The following is a 16,803-nucleotide window of genomic DNA, read 5'->3' on the forward strand; positions in this document are numbered from 1 at the left end:
AACTTGTTCATCAAAGGAAAACCAAAAGGCAAGCCACAGATTGGGGGATAATATTATCAATACCTGAATCTGAAAGAGCTTTTGTATGTAAAATATTTAATTCAGAGTATACAAAGTCCTCTTAAATTCAATAATTAAATGACAAGCGATTCAATTAAAAATTGGCTAAAGACTTCAAAAGGCACTTTAGAAAAGGAGATAAATAGTTAATACACACATGAGAAGATACTTAATATCATATGAGTTTTTAGGGGACTGTACATTAAAGTGCAGTGTGATGCTACTTCATAATAGGATAGCTAAAATTAAAATTACTAATAATATCCAGTATTGGTAAGCATATGGAGTTCCAGAAGCTCTTATATGTTGCAGGAAGTTGTGTAAAATGGTACAACTTTTTGGGAAAACATTTTGACAGTTTTTTATGAAGTTAAACAAATACCATATAATCCAGTAATTTCACTCTCAGGCATTTATCCAAGAGAAATGGAAATATATGCCCACAAAAAGAATTGGACATGAATGTCACAACAGCTTTATTCGTAGTAGGCAATAACTGGAAACAACTCAAATGCCCATCGAAACATGAATGGCTAAGCATACTGGGTGTATTTATAAAATGTTATATAAAAAATTTAGTATAAAATATAAAAAGATGTATATATAAAATGAACATTTATAAAATGGAATATTTAGCTATAAAGAGGAATAAACTATGCATACACACAATGTGGATTAATCTCAGAAGCAACTGAGTGAAAGAAACCAAACACAAAAGAGAACATACTGTGTAATTTTTTTCAAGTCCTAGAATAGGCAAAACTAAAGTATAGCAACAGATTTCAGATCAGCATTTGCACTGGTTGGTCCTAAGTGTAAATATTTGAATACTTTGCCTTAGGCACCTCAGTCATCTGACCCTAATACTGGCTCTGATAACCATTTATACTTGTCCTATGAAATAAGTCCATGAGAATTGGGTTTGTGTCAGTGATGTGTTTGAAGACCTCAACTCTCCCCATCTAGTTTATTGTTCATAATCCTGAGTCACCAAAGTTTTATAATAAGTAATAGTGAAAAAGTTTCTATTGGAATTTCATCTTGAAAAATATAACTCAAGGATTGAAAGTACATCATAGAGAATACAGTCAATATTACTGAAATTATGTCAGATGGTAACTATACTTATTATGGCAAGCATAGTGTAGTGTATAGAATTATCAAATTACTATGTCATACACCTGAAATTACTGTTTGCCCAAATCACAGATAAGGTGTTTTATCTCTTATAAACAAACAAAAGTACAATATAACTTATGAAACAATCTTATTTTATGTTTAAGATAATTTAGGTCCTAATTCCGATTATGACATAGTCTTAGAACAAATAAGCAAGAATCAAGTTCTGTTACTTATGTGTGCATTTGTGTGTGTGATTTTTTTAAAAAATTGAGCTATATTAGACAGTTATGTGCAAAAGAATAAAAATGGACCACTTTCTTATGCCATACACAAAAATAAACACAAAATAGATCAAACACCTGAAACCATAAAAATCATAAAAGAGAACATAGACAGTAAACTCTTGGAATCAGCCTTAACAATATTTTTCTGGACTCGTCTCTTCAAGCAAGGGAAATAATAGCAAAAATAAATAGTTGGAACTATATCACATTAAAAAGCTTTTGCAGAGCAAAGGAAATCATCACCAAAACAAAAAGGCAAGTTACTGAGAAGATATTCATAAATGATATATTTAATAAGAGGTTAATAGCCAAGATATATAAAGAATTCATATAATCTGACATCAAAAATAATAGTAATAATCTGATTTAAAAGTGGGCAGATCTGAATAGACATTTTTCCAAAGAAGACATACAGATGGCAACCAGACACATGAAAAGATGTTCAACCTCATTAATCTTCAGGGCACTGCAAATCAAAACCACAATGAGCTATCACCTCACAGTAGTCAGAATGGCTAGTATCAAAAGACAAGACATAAGAAGTGTTGATGAAGATGTGGGAAAAAGAGAACACTTGTGTGCTGCTGCTTGGAAGATAAATTGGTGTAGCTGCTATGAAAAACAGTATGGAGATTCCTCAGAAAGTAAAAAATAGAAATACCATATGATCCAATAATTTTATTTCTGGGTATTGACCAAAAAAAAAAAAAAAAAAAGAGAGAGAGAGAGAGAGAGAAAGAGAAAGAGAGAAATGAAAACACTAATTCAAAAAGATATATGAAACCTTATGTTCATCACAACATTATAATACCCAAGAGATGGAAGCAATCCAGTGTCTATCAATAGATAAATGGATAAAGAAGATTATATATGTCATATATATAGATATACCTATATATATATATCTATATATATAAAGTGGAATATTACTCAGCAATAAAAAGAATGAAATCTTGCCATTTGTAACAACTTGAAGGAACCTAGAAGGTATTATGCTAACTAAAATAAGTCAGACAGAGAAAGAAATATACCATATGATTTTATTTGGAGTCTAAAAAAAAAACAACAAGGAAAACAGAAGCAGACTCATAAATACAGAGAAAAACCTGGTGATTCCCAGGAGGATAAAGGGGATGAGGGCATAGGCAAAAAAGCTAAAGGGGATTCAGAGGTACAAACTTCCAATTATAAAATAATGGGAATGAAAAATATAGCATCAGAAATATAGTTAATAATATTGTAATAACTTTCTATGGTGATAGATGGCAACTACACTTACTGTGGTAAGCATTTTATCATGTATAGAATTATCTAATCACTATGTTGCACACCTTAATAGTGTATGTCAACTGTACTTCAAAAAAATTGAGCTATAAGACACTGTTAATTTTACTTTTGCATCAAACTTACAAAGATCAGTTTGCAATGACATACATGGTCTTTATACATTTTTCTCAAGGATTGCTCCCTAAGTTTTGATGTTAAAGTCATTTTCTTTCAAAGCATCCACAGTGTTACCTCACTTACTTATGTTCTGTTCTTTTGTTACTGATTGTGCCGTATCCCTATCTGTCATTGCCTCTGGGGAATGATTAAAGCAATTATTCTCAGTTTATAAGATCCCACATCTTTTGCAAGATTTGTAATTTTACCTTACCATCCGTTTTCACTTTTGCACTGTATTTTGGGGATTTTACAAACAGCTAACAACCTATGAGATAACTGATTAACAAATACTTTTGACACAACAAGAGGAGAGAAACTAAAATTAAGTCAGAGGGTTTGAGGGACGACTAGCTTTTAAAGAGTTTGGTTCTTTCAGGGACACAGATAATGAATACTAAGATAACAGGGACCTCCCATACTTGGAGCATAGTTCCCTGAAACAAGTTGTTCTGAAATTAAAGTGTTTTGTCCTAATAAATGGTCCTGGGGTGAATTCCTACCTGTATGAAAAAAGTAAAATTGAATCCCTACTTCACTCCAAATACTAACATGAATAGCAGATAGATTAAAGATAGAAGTTAAAAGAACAAACTTTAATATGATTAGGAAAAAATATGAGAGAATATTTTTATGACATTCAGATGGAGAAAGATTTCCTAAATAAAATAAAAGAGACAAAGAGAAAAGATTGATAAATATGTCCACATTAAAAAATATGTGAGTTCATCCAAATAAATAGACAAATTATAATTAGAAATAATTTAAAATATATTTAATAAAAATAAAAACCTAGATGACATAAAGAATTTCTATAGATTAAGAAGAAACTAATCATTAACTAGAAAAATTTGCATAAGTGAAAACACTAGTAACTCAGCTTCTGAAAGTGTTCAACAACTAAGATGAAATATGGAAATGCAAATTAAATGAAATAAGATATTGTTACTTTTAGATAGCACATTACCTTATTTTAAACAATCTCTCCTCTGATAATAATTAGACAAGCTTGACAAAATTTCTTTTTTTTTTTTTAATACTTTATCCATCTATGAGAGAGAGAAGGTAAGAATGAGCATGAGTGGAGGTGAAAGACAGAGGCAGAGGGAGAAAAAGCTCCCCACTCAGCAGGGAGGCCACTGCAGAGCTCAATCCTAGGGTCCCAGGACCATGACCTGAACCAAAGGCAGATGCTTAGCAGACTTAGCCACTGAGGCACTCCTTGACAAAATTTCTTTGAAGCATTAACAAGACAATACCAATACAGTAAGAACTTGAAATTCTAGGATTGGAGGGAGGGTGGAATCCCCAAAAAGTGGGCCTATAACCTGAACTGGTTGTCTCCTTAAGGAATTTGCTACTATTAAAGGGACAGATGAGAGCCTCAAGTAATTTCCAGTTTTCAGTATCAGTGTTTAGCACTCAAACAAAAATAATGAGACACAAAGACAAGAATGGACTAATAATTAATAGAAAATAACAAATAGTAGAAACAGACCCATAAGATATCCATGTATTTTTGCTATCAGACATGAATACTAAAGTAACCAAGATTAACATGTTAAAGTATTAAATAATGAGGCAGAGAATTTTGGTGGAAAACTCGATATTATACAAAAGGATTAATTGTAAATTGAAGAATTTTAAAATACAGTAACTGAATTTAAGAACCCAAGTCAATGGGTTTAATAGAAGATTAGATACTTAAGTTTAGAAAAGAGAATTAGTATAGTAAAGGGGCATATGGGGCAGAAGAAAATATCCAGAATAGAGAGGTATCATTTTCCAAGGTATTTTTGAGGCCAGCATAACCTTAATACCAAAAACTGACAAGGGTATTACAGAAAAGTAAACCTACAAGCCAATCTTTCCCACGAGAATAGATTTTTGAAAATATGATAAATCACCTTTTGAAACCTATAGTGTTATATTTAAGCAAAATGTTGAATTTTTGTCTCTAAGATTGGGAGTGAAACAATTTTGGCTATTATTGCCACTTCTGTTTAATGATATATCAGTGGTCTTATCTTTTACATATTTGGGAATATTTGTGTATATACTTTCTTCAAATCAATGAGAAATAGATAAATTGAGCAAAAGTGTTAAACTGCTACTTGATAAAATATATTAGCCAACCCACAAACTTCTGTAAAAGCGTTCATCTTCACTCATCATCAGGTAAATGGAAATTAAAAATAGAGTGTGATACACAGTCACCAGAATGGTTACTGGTGGGAATGCAAGTTGTAGGCTAACCTTGGATATAATCATTTGGCAGAATCTACTAAAATTGGGCATATGCATATCTTAGGGTTCAGCTATACTCAACACAAAGCTTTTAAAAACATGCAAACATGCCACTAAACAAATACTAGAAATAACTTAAATGTTAAAATATAGAATTATAAATAAATTGGGGAGGTACATACAGTAGAAAACTACACGGCAATGAACAGCAATGAATTATTGCTACACACGATGGAAATTAATCTCATAAACATAATTTTAAACAAAAGAATCCAGACACAAAAACATGTGTTGTAGGATACCATTTCTAAGGAGCTTCGTTTGCAAAAGCAAAAATCTAAAGACAATCCAAATATCCACAAACAGGAAAATGTGAAGTATAATCACATAATAAAAATCCACAAATAGTGAAAATGAATGAACTAGAATTTCATGAACAAAAAAGTTAAATAAAAAAAGCAAAAGTTTAGAAGATAATAAAGTAACTAATATATTGTTTAGAGATTCACATACATATAGTAAAACTACGAGGCGGGAAAAGGGAACGATGAATGCAAAATTCAAAACAGTACTTTCCTTTTATAAAATGAAAGCTCTGTAAGTCAGGGCTTTTTGTCAGTTTTTTTTTTTAAATTTTATTTTAGTGTTTTTCAATGACTAGAACAGTGCTTGACACATAACAGTCATGCATAAAATATTTTCCATACATAAATCCGTGAGGAGAGAGAGGAAAGACATGGGGAGTTGCAGTAGGACTGGCGAAGTTCTGTTACTCAGCCTGGATGATGGGTACATAGAGATGTGTGTCATGGTACTCCCCATCCTATGTGTATGTGAATATGTAATCTTCTGGCTTCTGAAATATACTATAAAATATTTGAAAATTTAAAAAATATACTACTGAATTTTCATATTGAGAAACATTGCTGGGTAAGGTATAAAACAGACCTATTCACTGAGTCACGCAGGTCCTAATTATTTCTACCGCTGCCTTAGCCCTCATGGTAGGTGGATGGGAGTGATAGGTATAGAGTGGGTAGGAGGCACAGGAAGAGCCTTAGGTTGGTTGACTCCATATCTCAGGTAAAAAGAAGCAGTTTAAAAATTAACATTTTAGGGGTGCCTGAGTGGTTAAGCCTCTGCCTTCGGCTCAGGTCATGATCTCAGAGTCCTGGGATCAAGCCCCGCATCGGGCTCTCTGCTCAGCAGGGAGCCTGCTTCCCCACGCCCCCTCTCTGCCTGCCTCTCTGCCTACTTGTGATCTCTATCAAATAAATAAATAAAATCTTAAAAAAATTAACATTTTACATTATGCTTTCATATCAAAGTGGCCACATTGATATGCCTTGCTTTGTGCCTGTGTGAGAGCTAAGGAATGAAAAAGAAAAAGAAATAGGTAGATCTGTTTATGGGGGTGGGGAGATTTTTAAGTCATAAAGGGCTTTTTAAGAAGGAGGAACATATAATTTTTATTTCTTTCCTTCCTTTAGCTTCAAAGAGAATTTTTGCAATATATGCAAAACTCTCCTTCAGATGAGTCAGTAAAAATTAGCTATACCCAAAATACCAAGGCATCCAAAAATACAGTCTTAGAAAAGGAGGAATGGGACCACCTGAGAGAGCCTGCCAAAAATGCCGATTCCCCACAACCATGAAGATCAACTGGAGATCAATCCCATTCTTATTTTCTTTTACATTTTTTTTTTTGGTCTTCAAAAACAAGCCATCTGTTTAAACAACTCAGAGGGTAAATGTTCTTATTAATGTACCTGTTGCTGCAAAGTATTTCAGTTCATTCCAGCAAGTGCTGGCTGAGTGCCTAGGCCCTTATGGAAATGTAGATAATAGTAGGTTCTAGATCCCTGAGAGCTCAACTACACAGTAAAACCTCCACCACAGCCTATTTTATCAGGTAAGAGAGTAGGTAATTTTCATGTTATCCAGAAATCTACTTTGGTGCTATTGAATGTCATGTGTATGCTACATTATCAACCTTTATTCATCAAGAAACCTTAAAGATATTATAAAGATAAGTTACCAACTTCAATAAGATATTCTGCAGTAAGCACACAAAATCTACAAAGAATTGGTATCAGATATGTTAAAATGCCCAGAAATCAATACAAATAACACAAACAATCCAACAGAAAAATGGGCAAAAAAGAAGAATAAGCATTTTCAGAGAAAATATATATGTATAATAGGTACATGAAGAAATGCTCAATATTATTAATAACCAGGGAAATGCAAATCAAGATTACATGAGATGGCATTTTACTGGTATTTGAGTGACCAAGATGAAAAAGGTTGATAATACCAAGTACTGGAGAGGACTCAGGTGCATTGGGTTTCATACACACTGATAGGACTATAAATTGGTGCCATCTCATTGTATTCTAGTTCAGCCTTATCTCCTAAAGATTCCCATACTCTCTGGCCCAGAAGTTCCACTCCAGTGAAATGCTTTCAATGTCAAATAGGTGACAGGCACTCAGGTACTCAGAGCACGGCTGTGCAGAATGGCAAAAACGGGGAGACAACCCAGATGCCTGTCATTGGGCAAATGGATGCTTACATTGTGGCAGATTCATCGAAGGAACATAACAGAGCAGTCAAACCAAATGAACTGTGGCAAGATACAGCAGTACAATAAACATGACTCTCAGCAACATAACATTAAGTGGAAAAAAAGTCCCCAAATAGAGTGTATGCATGGTATCCTCTTTGTAAAGTTAAAAACAACCAGCATTAGTAAAGTTTAGAAACTTTAAAGTTTAGAAACACAGAGCCAATTAAATAGAAAGCGAGAGAATGGTAATGATAGCATGCCGGGTCAGGTGGAAGGATATGGAACAGAATGAGTTTACCATTTGGGTAAATGTCAGCTACTGTGACTTTTGCTTTGCATAGTGAATTTGGAGATGCTTGTTATGATATAAAGGAGCAAAATAAATATAAGTGGGTCCCTGCATGGGCTCGTGATGACTGTGTCATGGTACAAGGATCACAGTTAATCCACTTCTGTGCATCCAAGGTCCGTAACAGAGAAAACAAACACCATTTGTTATAAAGAGAGGATAAACATTAAAAACGTGGAACAATATTTAAGTTTTAAAAAGAGCATCTGTACACTGCTTCCCATTGTCCTTTGTACCAAGACGGCTATACACAGTACAGCAGTGGTTTCCACCACTGCCCTGATGTAGGACGGTGAACAAGAAACTGTTTCTGCTCTCAAGGAAGTCACAGTTGGTGAAAAAGGAAAGTAAGGGGGTAATTATAGAACTAACTCAAGGAGAGGATAATCATAGGTACGAGAGCAGAGGGCGGAGGGCATGACACTAGCCTGCACATAGACAAAGTCACCCTAAGAGGGTGTAAACTCTAACTTTGGACTTGAAAGCACAGGATATTTCAAGACAGAGAAATCACATGTGTGAGGGGCGGCAGGTGGGACAAGCGGGTTGTTGAAAGTTGTTCCATTTGTCCAAAGTAGAGAAATGGGGGTGGGGGAGGGGAGGAGAGAGAAGTCCCCAGGGACCTCATCATGAGGGGCCTTGTAAGCGATATGACAAACTAGGAGCTTCATCTCAAGAGCCACAGGAAGCCATCAAAGAGTTTAACCCAGGGAGTGAAGAGGTTAGACTTTGTGTTTCGTCAACAGCAGGACTAGAGGCAGACAGGCTTATTGAGAGAGATTAAGCTGAGGCTGAGGCAGCTGTCCAGGTGGGGCGTGGTGGGGACTGGAAGGAATGACAGTTGGGTTAGAAGGAAGTGGGCAGATTAAGGATTTACCAAGCAGGAAGAAGTAGAACTCAAGGTTGGACTTCAGATAGGGGCCAAATAAGAGTTGTCTGGGGCAGGTAGGCACCAAGTAAGAGTTGTTTAGACAAGTCAAGAGCTGGGAGCTGAGAAGATGGTGGGGAGCTGGGAAGATACTGGCACCAGATTCTGAGACCTGAGAAGGTGGGAAGAAGGACATGAACATCTCGCCCTCTGGGGAGCTGGAAAGCTGGGAAGCTAGGAAGAGGTGACACCAGATTCTGAGGAGCTGGGAAGATTGTGGCACCAGATTCTGAGACCTGAGAAGGTGGGAAGAAGGACACGAACATCTCGCCCAGTGCATTAGTTCATGGTGTCTTGCAAACCTTTTCAGATGAAACTGACTTTTCTCCAACAAAGCATGGCTCTTGAATTCTAGAAATTATAGGGATCCTCTTGTTTCCAAACACCTGGACTGATTTGTTAAAAGGCACTGTCTCAGGGTACCACCAGAGGAATCTTTAAATGAATGTTCCCTAAATCCGTGACCTGACATTTAATAAAAGCTGCTTCACTTTATTTTCTAAGTAATTCTTGGATTAGTTACTGGCAGGGCATAAAGTTTAGGAGTGTTGCTCAATATTTGTGCCACTGACCTCCAGCTTATAAAATGAGATCAGAGTGCCTCTGAGATTATTTTCCTTCTTTTTAAAAGCAATGTAATTACCTAAGCATGGCTCTACTGGGCAGCAGCTAAATGAGAAAACCTTTAGCTTCAGGCACTACATACAACAATGATACATATTCTTTCCTTTCATATGGTGGGCCATAAATATGGGGAGGCAGCAGCATTAATTTCCTATAGAATGGTTGCCAGGATGAAATTTTCTGATCAGTGGTAAAATAGGCATGCCTGGACCTATGGCTTGTAAGAGTCCTGTGATATGGCCAATTCTGTGGTCATTTTTATAGACAATTCCCCCAGAAACCTTTAAAGCAAGACAGCCATAGGAGTGATGCATTGTCGGGCTGCAAGAAATATTGGCCCATTATATCCAGATCAGTCCCTGAAGGGTTACTGTTAATATTTGGCTTTGGGGAGAGGAGTCAATAAAAACCCATGTTCATGGTACTTTATATACACAGTGCAGACAGAGGGAAGGCTAGGGGAAGTAAAAATAGTGTACATAGCACATAATAAGAATCATTATAACAGTTACCAATCCTAACACTGCCAATGTGTATGTTTATGTGGATGGTAATATAGCAAAGTCATTAGCAGAATGGATGTTGGTGTCCAAGAGATTGAAGTCAAATCTTGGCTTTGCCAATTAGGAAGTAATGGGACTGAAAAAAATTATTTAAACTCTAAATCTCAGTTTCCTTATTGATAAATGGGACAGTATGCTGCTTCCTTGGTGAATTAACACATGCAAAGGACCTAGATCAGTACTTGATGTATCATAAGCATTCAATAAATGGAGAAATGTGAGTAAGGCAACAAAAATGTATACTAATGACCCATAGCAAGCTAACATCTGAGATTAGACCTCGATGCCTAGGATAACTAAAATATCATAAAATACTTGAATTTGTGGATGGTTGATTTTTTAACATGGTCTGCAGGAAACATAATATCATATTCCATTGACTCTAAGATGTGCATTTTTAAATATTTAAATGAGGGGCATTAGCTTTGCCTGCATATACATATCAAAGTTCAGGAAAAAAGATGAGAGCAGTTTGGAAGAAAAATCCAGATCCAATAATGGAGCATTCTTTTAAGAAATGCTACATCATCAGTCTTCTCATCGACATGGAATATGACAGTGCAGAAAATACAAACACCGATGACCTTCATCTACAAAACTGTTCAGAAGAGCTCAACTTTAGAAAAACACCTCCTTCCATGTATTTGTTTTTGCTTTCTGTTCTCTCCATGCAAAACAGTAATGTTAGGGAACAATGTATGTCTAACTAGGTCTGTTTATTACATAGAGCATTTTCAAGTCAATATGAAGTAAAATTTCTGGTATTAAAGCTTCATGCCATAGCGTTAACTGTCTTTCTTGTCCTGGCATATAGATAATGGAACCCCTTACAACTGATGACGACTTAGCTTTACTGAAATAGAGCAAACAAGAAAGTATGACGAGTCAAGAGAAATTTAGAACTCAAGAGAACTCTGAGTTGAGAAAGGCCAGCCTAGTGGATTCAAATTTTAGCTCCTCTATTTCCAGTGATGTTATATAAGAACAAGTGATCATCCTTCTGAGCATCTGTAAAATGACAGTTTTACTAAACTATTAAGCCAGTTCTGTGGATTAAACAAAATAATATATACAAAGTATTTAATACTGTACCATGTAAGTACTGCAAGAGTGTAGTAAATGATTGATATACTGTTATTATGATCATTAATAATCTATCTTTCTATTTAAGAAGTCAAACTACTGGGCGCCTGGGTGGCTCAGTGGGTTGAGCGACTGCCTTCGGCTCAGGTCATGATCCCAGACTTCCAGGATCGAGTCCCACATTGGGCTCCCAGCTCCTTGGGGAGTCTGCTTCTCCCTCTGACCTTCTCCTCTCTCATGCTCTCTCTCACTCATTCTCTCTCAAATAAATAAATAAAATCTTAAAAAAGAAGTCAAACTACTTCTGGACAGTTTTCACAGCATGTAACAGAAAGCCATGAATAATAGCTACTACTCGCCCACCTAAAACAGAAATACACATTTACGTGCATTAACATAAGCTCTAAGTTAAGCTCCTGTAGTTTGGTTTAAGCATAATCTAAAAACAAATGGATGTTCACCAGATCTGAAAGTTACATTTATAATGGTCTGACTGAAAATGTAATTTAAGGTTAAGGTTAAGTAGGGGTGGTCAAGGGCAATGCAAAGACAGACAGATGGCCGTCGTCTCGCTGAAACGAATGAGCAGGAGGAATACATGATTGCTAATCGAAAATTCAGGCCGTGTGTACTCAGAATACATAGACTGAAACCATCATTGTCATCAATAGGGGTTTCGAATGCAAGACTTCAACAACTGGGAGACCTAAAGGCAAATACACTGAGGCTTGCAATTGAATTGCTATATATATGGAGAATTAAGAAAAATGCTCTAGGGGAAAGAGTCGTAGGTAGTCCTTCATTTAACAGTAAATGAGGTTGTCGTGTGTTATAGTTACAGAGGCCTATCTGAAGTTCCTCCCTGATTCTCAAACTTAAGATTCCTATCAAAGAAAAAATAATTGTGTTTCACTCGTGCTGACTGAAGTATTTTATTATGTTACTTAAATGATTACATATAAAACTAGATATAAGGAATTATAATGTCCAAAAGAATCAGAAAAAAAAAAAAAGCCAAACAAAACCAAAACAATGAAAACTGACTGCATTTGTTAAATGTCCTTGAAGTTGTTTTGCTGAAACCCGCTAACTGCTTGCAATTTGAGGAGGGTATTGACGGAACAAAGATTCCTTTGAGTTCAGCTTGCCAGAAACACCAAGCTGGTTGTGATGAGCCATTTTCTTGTCACTGTTCTCTATTCGAACTCCTGCAAAACTTTATCCCTCACTTGACATGCATTTATTAAGTCTGCCTGTATTCTCTTCTCATTGGCCTTTAATGAATATGTGGTTGCAATGCGGTCACAAACTCAGCTGCAAGTCAGGACAGCAGAGTCCTTGTCTACTGCTTTGTGACAGACACCCCAAACTGGGTGACTTAAGACAGCAATAATCACCTGTTTCTGCTGCTTTCTTTGGGCCAGGAACCCAGGAGTGGCTCAGCTGGGTAGTTCTGGCTCGGGGCCTGTCATGAGGTCATAGTCAGCTGGTGGCTGAGGCTGGGGTCCTCTCCAAGTCTTTGTCACTCACCTGGCTGCTAGTTGGGACTAGGAGGACTCCCCAAGACAGAGAGCCAGGCGGACACCGTATCACCTTTTCTCATTTAGCCCCTGAAGTCTTGTAAGGGAACTTTGTCTCACATCATTCACTAGAAGCAAGTCACTAAGTCCTGCCTGTATTTTAAGGGAAGGGAAATTGAGACTCCATTTGCTGAAGGGAGGGGTGTTAGAGAATTTAAAATATATTTTAAAGCCTGCAGATATTGAAATCATATGGCCCCATTCAGTTTTTTGTTGTTGTTTTTTAAGATTTTATTTATTTGACAGAGATCACAAGTAGGCAGAGAGGCAGGCAGAGAAGGACGGGGGCGGGGCAGGCTCCCTGCTGAGCAGAGAGCCCGATGTGGGGCTCAATCCCAGGACCCTGAGATCATGACCTGAGCTGAAGGCAGAGGCTTTAACCACTGAGCCACCCAGGTGCCCCCTCCCATTCAGTTTTCAATGGTCATCTGCATGAATCAGCATATGCTTACATCTCTTTACAAATCTCATAAGGAATTCACAGAACCCCAAAGAACAGGAAGCCAACTCTTATTGGTCTGTGGACTGTAGTCTGAGAAAAATTCAGTTATGCACCAATTGCAATAACATGCAATGGAAGTTTCCTTAAATCACAGTGTAGGAGAGAAAGCACTTAAATAAACAGGAAGAGAAGATGAACTGGAAAATGTTTTGTGAGTTGGTGAAGCTAAAGAAGTTGATGTATTCATGGATGACTTTAGGTCTTTTTAAGTGCCTTTCCCATATATTCAAATAAGGGTTAAAGGGCCCACTCCGTAAATAGCTAGGGTTTCATGTCAACATTGTGCAATGATCTTCCATCAGTGAATATCCACTGTTGAACAACACACCCTTCTCCGTATTGGGGAAATGTTAGTAAGAGTAATGCACACTAATTTCTCATTGTTATTAGGGCTTAGAAGGGAACACAAGCTTTAAGAAAATAATTATAAATGCAATAATTGCTACAAAAAGGAAATCATAAGGTGCTGTGGAATGCTAACGTAGTCCAGAGGAGAGGCCTGGAATAAGTAAGCCAACATCCAGTCAATAAAGTGAAGGAAAGGGGGCTAAGGCATTTTCAGGCTTTTCCTGTATTTGCTTTTGACCAGGGTTCGTCTCTTACTTCAGACCTCATGCCATGAAATAGACTTCTGGTCCATAAAAGAATATTCTTGATGAATATACCTAATAATTCATAATTAAGGATTCTTTGGTGATATGTAAATCCTGGTGAGGCATAACAGGAGAACAGATATTCAAATAGCTTGAGTCAATTCTCTGCAAACCCTCATCTCATGAAGATAGGTCACTGTGTAGATGGTTTTCAGATGGGCTAGTAGCACACGGTTGGTTGACTCATGCTGGATATTCCATGCGTCAGGGTTTCCCTTCCACTAGCAATTCGTTTCTCCATTTCTGCAGCTGAGAAGAGTCAGAAAAGAATGGCTTACCTGCCATTGTCTTCAAAAGGCACTGGGGTAGCTGTCTCTGCAGCAGGCAAGCTTTCCTTGTGTTTCCACTTGTTGTCCGTAGGGTTCTCATGACTTGAGGAATGGCTCTGCCATTCTAGAAAGAAAGAAGAAAGGTGAGAGAGGTAGGCGCAAGACCCTTCTTGCCTCTGACAATTCAGATGCTCTGAACTTCCTCTCTGTAGGGAGAGAACATTTTAACCCACACCTGGAAGGAGAATGGCAAGACCTCCTCAGAGTCCCTGAATGCTGGGGCAGAACTTTCTCCTCTGCTGTCCTGTGTACAGTTGGCCTGATTAGCTTTCATCTACCTCTTATACTTGAGACAACATTGTTATCCCAAATGACTGAGATGCAGCCGGCAATCCATTCATTAAATTCCCATTATTCTGGAGGGAGAAGAGTATGTGTGCAGGCTTTTGTGTTAAGCAGGGTTCATACTAAAAATATTTAACTGAGGGAAGGGATCGACTAATCAGATTGGAAATTGGCCACAGGGGACAGTCCTTTAATTTCTTGTTGTGGGGAGTTGTGGGGAGATCCAGGAGTCCTAAGCAAAGATACAGATAGTCTCAGGATGGTTGTCATTTGCCGAGTAGTATGCACATATTTTAGAATAACTCATGTATCTATAATAGCAGTGCATGTTAACTTGATGTGTGTGGCATTGTATACGTATCTGAAAATAACAAGGCATGCAGTGAAAAAGAACTGGGGCTTCAAGGCTAGATTTCAGTGTCTGGTTCTTTATCTTTGCTATGTGGCTTTGGGGAAGTCACTTATCTCCCTCAGCCTCAGGTTTTCCATCAGGCTAAATGATGCTTAAGCCTCCTTCCATCATCACAGTCACTGCCACCATTCTATAGCCATGATCCAGGTGCTCTTTTCATTCTTAGCAAGCAACGTTGTGCTATGATGGAGAGCCTGCCTACTACTTAGGTCTGAATCCTGCTCAGTGATCCAGAGAAGGTTCACTCAGTTTCCTAGGTCAAATTTCTTCGACTGTAAAAATGAGGATTACAATAGGATCTACAACATAGGGTTGTGATGAGGGTTCAAAGGGATAATGCAAGAAGAGTCTTTAGCACTATGTGTGCTACAGCTTACTCAATTGCTTTGAGTTCCTATTCTAATGGCTAGAGTCAGCTGAAGAGCTACAGAGCCTTCTTTTTCATCCTTCAAATCCATCCATGAATTTCAAGGTTATGTTTCAAGTCCAAGTTGCCCTAGCTCTTGAGCCCACTCCTAGTGTTAATGTCACATTGAATGTGAGGGGGAAGGTGGCATGGGGCCATGTCTTCAGAACGTGTGCCAGGCATGGCCAAGGGCCCATTCTCTGATGTCTCAATCTGTTCAGCAGGGCTCTGCCACGTGCCAACTTTTCCTAAGCCACAAAAAGGTTTAAAATTTGTGGTGAAGTGAGATGTTCAACAAAGGAGAATTCTGCCTTTCGTTGGAATTTGGAAATAGAAATTCAAGGTCTCTTCATTTCAGATGTTATCCTTGTCCATCTGGGGGGGGGGTGAAGAGCCTCAAAGATGTGGGGTGGCTCTGGACAGAACACATCCCAGTTAGAATTTTCCTAATAGATTTTAATATGAAGGATATGGACATATGAATGGAAGAAGGAGAGAACGCACTTAAATAAACAGGAAGAGAAGATGAACTGGAAAGTGTTTTGTGAGTTGGTGAAGCTAAAGAAGTTGACGTATTCATGGATGGCTTTAGGTCTTTTTAAGTGCCTTTCCCATATATTCAAATAAGGGTTAAAGGGCCCACTCCGTAAATAGCTAGGGTTTCATGTCAACATTGTGCAATGTTCTTCCATCAGTGAGGCTCAGAACTTTTCATTAAGTATGAAAAACAAATTCAGTGGTCATATTTGGAGATTATCTATCAACTATCTATCTATAGAATTGGTTATAAGGTGATTGAAATCCTGGGAATTTAGTGGCCCATCTCATTGAAGGGTCCAGGAAATGGGTTGAGTTTAGGCTTGGCTGGTTCAAGTTGCTCAAATATTTTTACCAGGACTACTTCTTTCTCTATCTTTCAGTTCAGTTCTCTTCTATTTTGGCTCTTCTTTCCAAGAATATTTTTCCCAAGTGGTGGCTAAGAAGTTGACTAGTAACACTAGACTCGCATTTTATCCATTTCTCAAGTATAGCAAAAAAAACAAACCAAAAGAAAACAAAAACAAAACAATACTTCTTTCCAAATCAAGCAGCAAAATTCCAGGTAGGATTCTCATGGGTTCAGCTTGAGTTATACATCTTTCTCTGAATTTCACCGGGGCCAAGAGGAAATAACGCTAACTGGCTGGGCTCGGGCCTCAGACCGTCCCTTCGAGCCAAAAGGAAGTATTAAAATCAAACTTCACACACCAAAATTAAGAGGCAGTTTGGTTGCCCCAAAGAAAATTGGAGTGTTCCCCCCTACCCCCAAGAAGGCAGTAAAACCAACAGATCCCATTACAAGCAAGAATTTAGAATGAAAAAAT

General features: G+C 37.4%; 1 long non-coding RNA gene across 8 annotated transcripts in view; it reads left to right on the forward strand.

Moving 5' to 3' along the window:
• Positions 1-16,803, forward strand: part of LOC116873525 — a 327,269-nt gene that overhangs the window by 87,674 nt on the left and 222,792 nt on the right. The window lies entirely within an intron of this gene.

The sequence above is a fragment of the Lontra canadensis genome, unplaced genomic scaffold, assembly GCF_010015895.1.
Source record: "Lontra canadensis isolate GAN:19392208 unplaced genomic scaffold, GSC_riverotter_1.0 scaffold34, whole genome shotgun sequence".
NCBI lineage: Eukaryota > Metazoa > Chordata > Mammalia > Carnivora > Mustelidae > Lontra > Lontra canadensis.